This window comes from Danaus plexippus, chromosome 28 (genome assembly GCF_018135715.1).
Source record: "Danaus plexippus chromosome 28, MEX_DaPlex, whole genome shotgun sequence".
In the NCBI taxonomy this organism is placed as follows: domain Eukaryota; kingdom Metazoa; phylum Arthropoda; class Insecta; order Lepidoptera; family Nymphalidae; genus Danaus; species Danaus plexippus.
In genome coordinates, this window is record NC_083556.1 from 35,001 (window position 1) to 42,500 (window position 7,500).

Here is a 7,500-nt window from a genome sequence, read left to right on the forward strand (position 1 = left end):
TATGCCGACATCGAACGGGTCGCGATGTATTACTAAGAGAGAAGTGCACGCCTTCGGCGAACGTCGACGGACGCGACCCGTGTCATGCCGTACGCCACTTGCGTGACGCAAGCACGACATCGAGGCGCGACGCCCGTACGCCGCCGAGCGACGATGAATCTCTCCGTTCGTTCATTCGAGTTTCGCAGGTTTACCCCTGAACGGTTTCACGTACTCTTGAACTCTCTCTTCAAAGTTCTTTTCAACTTTCCCTCACGGTACTTGTTCGCTATCGGTCTCGCGGTAATATTTAGCCTTAGATGGAGTTTACCACCCACTTAGGGCTGCACTCTCAAGCAACCCGACTCTGAGGAGTGTCCCTCTCGCCGTCTCGCTCCGTCGCTACGGGCCTGGCACCCTCTACGGGAAAACGGCCCCGTTCAAGACGAACTTGGACAGGAGCGGCGACGACGAGAAAGCGGAACCTCCCGAACACCACATCTCCCGCGATCGTTACAACCGCGGGATTCAGTGCTGGGCTGTTTCCTGTTCGCTCGCCGCTACTAAGGAAATCCTAGTTAGTTTCTTTTCCTCCGCTTACTAATATGCTTAAATTCGGCGGGTGATCCTCCCTGATCTGAGGCCAACGATAAAAAAACGAGGCAGACGCGATATCCGTCAGCGCTACGACGCCACAAAACTAAAACACGAATCTTACATACATATAATATGTGCGATATGATCACACACACACACCGAGTACGTTTATACATACACACACACGCACACGCAGTGTGGTAGTCTGCACGATTCACGTACTCGTGTCTGCGCGAATTATACACACACAATATATGATTGTGATAGTGTTTCGGTTTCATAAACGGCGTCGATGCACTCTTCGGACGTCGTGTCCGCCTACTTTTTTTTTGCACACAACACATACATTGAATAACTATATATTTGAAACACTCAAATTCGATTTTCATCGTTTTATTACATATCACACATATATACGAAGGCGCGATATTGCGTTGTTTTCGTTCGATGTCCACGTCCACGATATATATATAATATTAATATAACACAGACCTTAACGACACAATAGAAACGCACAACGATCGGACACAGAAAACATAAAACGCTCATACATCGACAAAAAAAATATCTTGAAATCAGAGACGTAGATGTGTAAGTGCATAATAACGACGACGACGTAATCGCATACGAAAGAGCATCGGATACCTTCTCTTACCCTCTCACATCACCGTATCGCTTCACAATTATCATAATCATAAAGCAACGGATCAACGATGGGAGCAAGGATCACGCTCTCTGCAGCAAAACATCGCGCGTATCACACACACACAAACACATACAAAGATTCATATTTTTTTGTGCGGGTGTCGTGCGTTTCCGTCTTCACATATTATATATGCTCAGACGCTAGATGCGATCTCGTGTCACTTGTTTGATCGAGGCGTAACTAAGTATCGTTGGTGTATTATATAATATATACATACCATATAACACAGACAACAACACTCACGCGACTTCGATGTGATATATTCACACAATGAAAAAAATGTTTCATAGTCTTCATATACGTGTGTGTATATATATATTTCTCATATAATATTTAAACGGACAAACGAACTTGCAAACAATCAATAATTCAATTTAAATCTCTCACTATGATGGGTCACAACAGCAACAACGACGACTACGACAACGACGACGACGACGACGACGACGACTACGACGAGTGCGACAACTCCGATTCGTATAATGACACATAATAAGATATCATAGTCTTTTCTGTGTACTACGAGAGGGAGGCGTTCGCGCTCACGCGCGCGTGCGGTACGACGTCGTGTTTGTGCGTGTGTCGTGTTCTCGTGCTGTTTGTGTCTCGTCAGAAAGAGAACAATAAAAAGAATAAAAAGATCATTAGCAGTCGTCGGAACCGTCATATGTTCGCACAGTCGACAACAACAAAACTACGATACACATAATTCGAACTGAACAAACACATACACACACACACTACGAACACACAACGACACTTCCGTGGCGTATATGTGCGAGTCTGTGCGCGATGGATGTAATTCTTTCTGTGTTCGCGTGCGTTATGAGGTGTCATACCGTGATGGAACAGTGTGGTGTATTATTTTATACAGCCGGCCCTCAGACAGGAGTGGTCCTGGATATTTCTCCACGGACCGCAATGTGCGTTCGAAATGTCGATGTTCAAATGTGTCCTGCAGTTCACACTATGACGCGCAGTTAACTGCGTTCTTCATCGACCCGCGAGCCAAGTGATCCACCGTTCAGGGTAGTGATTTTTATAAATATATCATGTGTACGGCGACGCTCACCATTTAAATTTTCTTTTTTTTTTTTTAAAAAAAAAAAAAAACAAAGAGGGCAATCGTGCGCATATAGGGGGTGTTGCCATTTATATAACGCTGCAATACGCCTCATATTGCCTACGGACGCGATCAAATCTACTTATACATACATACATATTTCACATTGACATGTGATATGTTGATATATAATATAGAAAGACGCGAACGACATGACAAACGAAACGTATCACACCACGTTCTCTCCAAGTGGACTAACCGACCCACCGGATTTACCCGTGTGGTTAACGTACGGTAAACAACTAATCCACCGGACCGCATAAAAAACTCAGAGTGTCCCTAACGAATTAACGAAATGACAAGATAATGATAGTAGCGCTATATACCACAGCATGTTATCTTCAACGCCCAGATTATACGTTCACTCTAATCGCCCTTGATCCAACCAAGTAAACAGAACTCGGACTAGACTTATTAAGGTCTTGAGTAGTCGTCAAGAGACTCGCGGCGCGGATTCTTACCGGTCTATGTCAAATGAGATCTACCAGAGTTAAGAAACATAGGATGAATCAATGATATCTAGTATATCGCTTTCGAGTTACAACGTTATCTGGTTTTAACATATACGTATATATACATCAAGAGTATATAAATTGTATGCTCATACAGTGCATATGTGCGTATCGGATAAGGAAGGGACGCTAATGAATCCGTTTATCCGTCAAATCGTTTTAAATTTCGTATCTTTTCCTCCTCCTTCATCATCATATCATCATAATATTATTTCGATCTCCTTGGAGATTTATTTATTTTTTAGATGTGGCCCCTTCACATCTTATATATCTCTCTTTCATTTATTTATTTATTTATTTTTAACATCACAAACAACAACAACAACGACAACACGCTAGGCGTAATCGAGTGTATGTTTTTGTGTGTCTCTTTTTATTTTGATGTCCCGCCCCTGACATCTTTTATATTTTTATTCATTCAAAAACATCATAACACGCTTGTGTAGAGTTGTTTTTTTTTTGTTTTATATTTATTTATTTTCCTTTCATTTATATATTATTTTGAGATATATTTAATTTCTATTGAGATGCCGCCCCTTTCATCTCTTTTTTTTTTTAATTTGCATCATATATTTTTATATATGTGTCTCTCTTTTTACTTGGATATATAATATTATCATAATCATCCTGATATCGCTTTGATATCGGATGTTATATAACGTTAATGATCCTTCCGCAGGTTCCCCTACGGAAACCTTGTTACGACTTTTACTTCCTCTAAATGATCAAGTTTGGTCAACTTCCCAGCAACGCCGACGGCCGTGAAGCCACCGCGTGTCGGTCCGAAGACCTCACTAAATCATTCAATCGGTAGTAGCGACGGGCGGTGTGTACAAAGGGCAGGGACGTAATCAACGCGAGCTTATGACTCGCGCTTACTAGGAATTCCTCGTTTATGGGGGATAATTGCAAACCCCAATCCCCAGCACGAAGGAGTTTCAACGGGTTGCCCGGGCCTCTAGGCCAGGGAGAACATGCTGATTCCTTCAGTGTAGCGCGCGTGCGGCCCAGGACATCTAAGGGCATCACAGACCTGTTATTGCTCAATCTCGTGCGGCTCGAAGCCGCCGGTCCCTCTAAGAAGAATTTTAATACGCCGTCAGTGAGTTGAACGACCGAAATCGCTCACACCTAAATGACGACGCCTATTTAGCAGGCTAGAGTCTCGTTCGTTACCGGAATTAACCAGACAAATCGCTCCACCAACTAAGAACGGCCATGCACCACCACCCACCGAATCAAGAAAGAGCTATTAATCTGTCAATCCTTCCGGTGTCCGGGCCTGGTGAGATTTCCCGTGTTGAGTCAAATTAAGCCGCAGGCTCCACTCCTGGTGGTGCCCTTCCGTCAATTCCTTTAAGTTTCAGCTTTGCAACCATACTCCCCCGGAGTCCAAAATCTTTGGTTTCCCGGAAGCTGCCCGCCGAGCCATTGTAATAACGTCGGCGGATCGCTAGATGACATATTTACGGTTAGAACTAGGGCGGTATCTAATCGCCTTCGAACCTCTAACTTTCGTTCTTGATTGATGAAAACACCTTTGGCAAATGCTTTCGCTGATGTTCGTCTTGCGACGATCCAAGAATTTCACCTCTAACGTCGCAATACGAATGCCCCCAGTTATCCCTATTAATCATTACCTCGGAGTTCTGAAAACCAACAAAATAGAACCGAGATCATATTCTATTATTCCATGCACGAAATATTCAAGCGGCGTTTTGAGCCCGCTTTGAGCACTCTAATTTGTTCAAAGTAAAATTGTCGGCCCATCTCGACACTCACTGAAGAGCACCGCGATAGGATTTTGATATTGAACCGGCGTTTTACCGCCGGCTCACCGACGATATGCTCCGCAGACGTGTCAGTATCACCGCGGATGCGGTGCACCGACAGCGCGGCGCACAAATGCAACTACGAGCTTTTTAACCGCAACAATTTTAGTATACGCTATTGGAGCTGGAATTACCGCGGCTGCTGGCACCAGACTTGCCCTCCAATTGTTCCTCGTTAAAATATTTAAAGTGTACTCATTCCGATTACGAGGCCTCGTAAGAGTCCCGTATCGTTATTTTTCGTCACTACCTCCCCGTGCCGGGAGTGGGTAATTTGCGCGCCTGCTGCCTTCCTTGGATGTGGTAGCCGTTTCTCAGGCTCCCTCTCCGGAATCGAACCCTGATTCCCCGTTACCCGTGACAACCATGGTAGTCGCAGAAACTACCATCGAAAGTTGATAAGGCAGACATTTGAAAGATGCGTCGCCGGTACTTGACCATGCGATCGGCAAAAGTTATCCAGATTCATCAAAATTAACGACTTCGGACGCGAGGCCCTCCGTCGATTGGTTTTGATCTAATAAAAGCACTCATCCCATCACTGGTCAGAGTTCTGATTGCATGTATTAGCTCTAGAATTACCACAGTTATCCAAGTAACTGAGTAAGATCTAAGGAACCAAAACTGATATATTGAGCCATTCGCGGTATCGCCTTAATACGGCTTGCACTGAGACATGCATGGCTTAATCTTTGAGACAAGCATATAACTACTGGCAGGATCAACCAGGGAGCTAGCTAATTTTAGTTAACTCTCAATCGAGAGCGCATCGTACGCGTTCGCTCTTATATTGTGGTATAGGAAGCGAGGGCACGTAACGGTGGCCTGATTATTATTTTGTTTTTATTTATTTATTCATTTTTGTATATTTTCTTTGAAATATACACACACATTTTATATCATACTCCTCCTCTCTCCTCTCTTTCTTAATTCATATTTTATATATATTATATATATATTTATTATGAAAACATTTTGAACGCATCAAAAAGTTTCATATTGTTGATCGTTACTTTTATAACGAGATCGTACACCTTTAATATCGGTTAACATTGTCATATATGCGTTAACAAATACGACACGTCAAACATCGGTATCATCGCACGGTGTTAGAGAGATCTAGTACCAATAGATTCTATTTCGGGCGGATTATCTACTAAGGGATTGTCTCCGGCGGTCACACTTACGCGCAACACGACGGAAGCAAATTTTGTACAATACGACCCCGTTAGAACGATCACGCTTCATACTAACCATTATAAAACGTTGTGTGAAACACATCGTGATATGTATAGCTAAGTACTACGCGACGACCGTCGGCGGTCAACACAGAGAAGTTTTTGTCGAAGGAAGAAGGTTATTAGGAGGATTTCTCGAAGCGTACTTTTTCATCATTCAAACGTACGTACACGTACGTACAATTATTTCATTCGAAATAATTTTTAAATTAAAAAAAAAAAATTTTTTTTTTTTTTTTTGTCTCTTATTTATATTATCAACATCAAAAATATGATGAGATACTTTCATTTTTCATTATTATATCAACATCAAAGATATGACGAGATATTTTTCATTTTTCATTATCATCATTCACATACATATTTTATCAACATCAAAGAAATGATGAGATATTTTTTCATTTTTCATTATTATATTATCAACATCGAATATACGATGTGATAATATTTTTATATCAACATCTATTGCACGATGTGATATTTTCTTATAACCAACTCCCTTCGACGCCTATCAACCTACAGTACGCAACGTGACGACGCGGACCCACCACACGCGCCGCCACCTCCTATATATGCGAGGGCCAGAAATTGACATTCGGTAAATCTGGGACCGGTTCGTGTATTACAAAAATTTTAAAAGTTCGTATTTTATACATTTCTAATATATAAATGGCATTATATGTTCAATTAAAATACTATAAATAATAAAATATAAAGAACATGTGAAATAAAAAAGTTTTTTTTTAATTTTTACATTTTATAATGGCTATGTATTCATACATTAGGGACTTAGTCGTTTTTCGATCGACTTCACATATGATATGAAAAATATTTGTTCGAAATGAAAGTTCCGCTTACGAATAAGTTTCATATTGATTGTATACATGGATGATATGCTGTTGGTGTGATCGATTTCTTCGAAATACGGAAATTATTAAAGATTTTTGTGTAACACTCTCCCGGTTCGTGTAATGACTGGACTTAGAAATTTTTCCAAGTGTATGATATAAAAATATTATTTCACATCTATAACGATGCCATTGGTATTTATAATTTTAATATGGATGTCGTATATCGTCAATATAAATATGATATAGTCGATAGGGTCATCTGAATGATGATATTATAATATTATGTTTGGTTCGTATCGTGTCGGCGGAGCGTCTGGGACTTAGTCGTTTTTCGATCGACTTCACATATGATATGAAAAATATTTGTTCGAAATGAAAGTTCCGCTTACGAATAAGTTTCATATTGATTGTATACGTGGATGATATGCTGTTGGTGTGATCGATTTCTTCGAAATACGGAAATTATTAAAGATTTTTGTGTAACACTCTCCCGGTTCGTGTAATGACTGGACTTAGAAATTTTTCCAAGTGTATGATATAAAAATATTATTTCACATCTATAACGATGCCATTGGTATTTATAATTTTAATATGGATGTCGTATATCGTCAATATAAATATGATATAGTCGATAGGGTCATCTGAATGATGATATTATAATA

The 7,500-nt window shown here is 40.8% G+C and overlaps 3 non-coding genes across 3 annotated transcripts in view; all 3 read right to left on the minus strand.

The window, feature by feature from the left end:
* The window catches only part of LOC133319801 (large subunit ribosomal RNA), a 4,019-nt gene extending 3,394 nt beyond the window's left edge, over window positions 1–625 (minus strand). The window contains exon 1 of the ribosomal RNA XR_009753296.1: window positions 1–625. This exon is cut by the window's left edge and continues 3,394 nt beyond it. This is a non-coding gene — a ribosomal RNA (large subunit ribosomal RNA).
* Window positions 626–2,157: 1,532 nt separating this feature from the next.
* LOC133319792 (5.8S ribosomal RNA) lies at window positions 2,158–2,314 on the minus strand. The gene has a single exon (XR_009753287.1). It is a non-coding gene; the product is annotated as a 5.8S ribosomal RNA (ribosomal RNA).
* Window positions 2,315–3,579: 1,265 nt separating this feature from the next.
* On the minus strand, window positions 3,580–5,481 carry LOC133319798 (small subunit ribosomal RNA). The gene has a single exon (XR_009753293.1). It is a non-coding gene; the product is annotated as a small subunit ribosomal RNA (ribosomal RNA).
* Window positions 5,482–7,500: the final 2,019 nt, after the last annotated feature.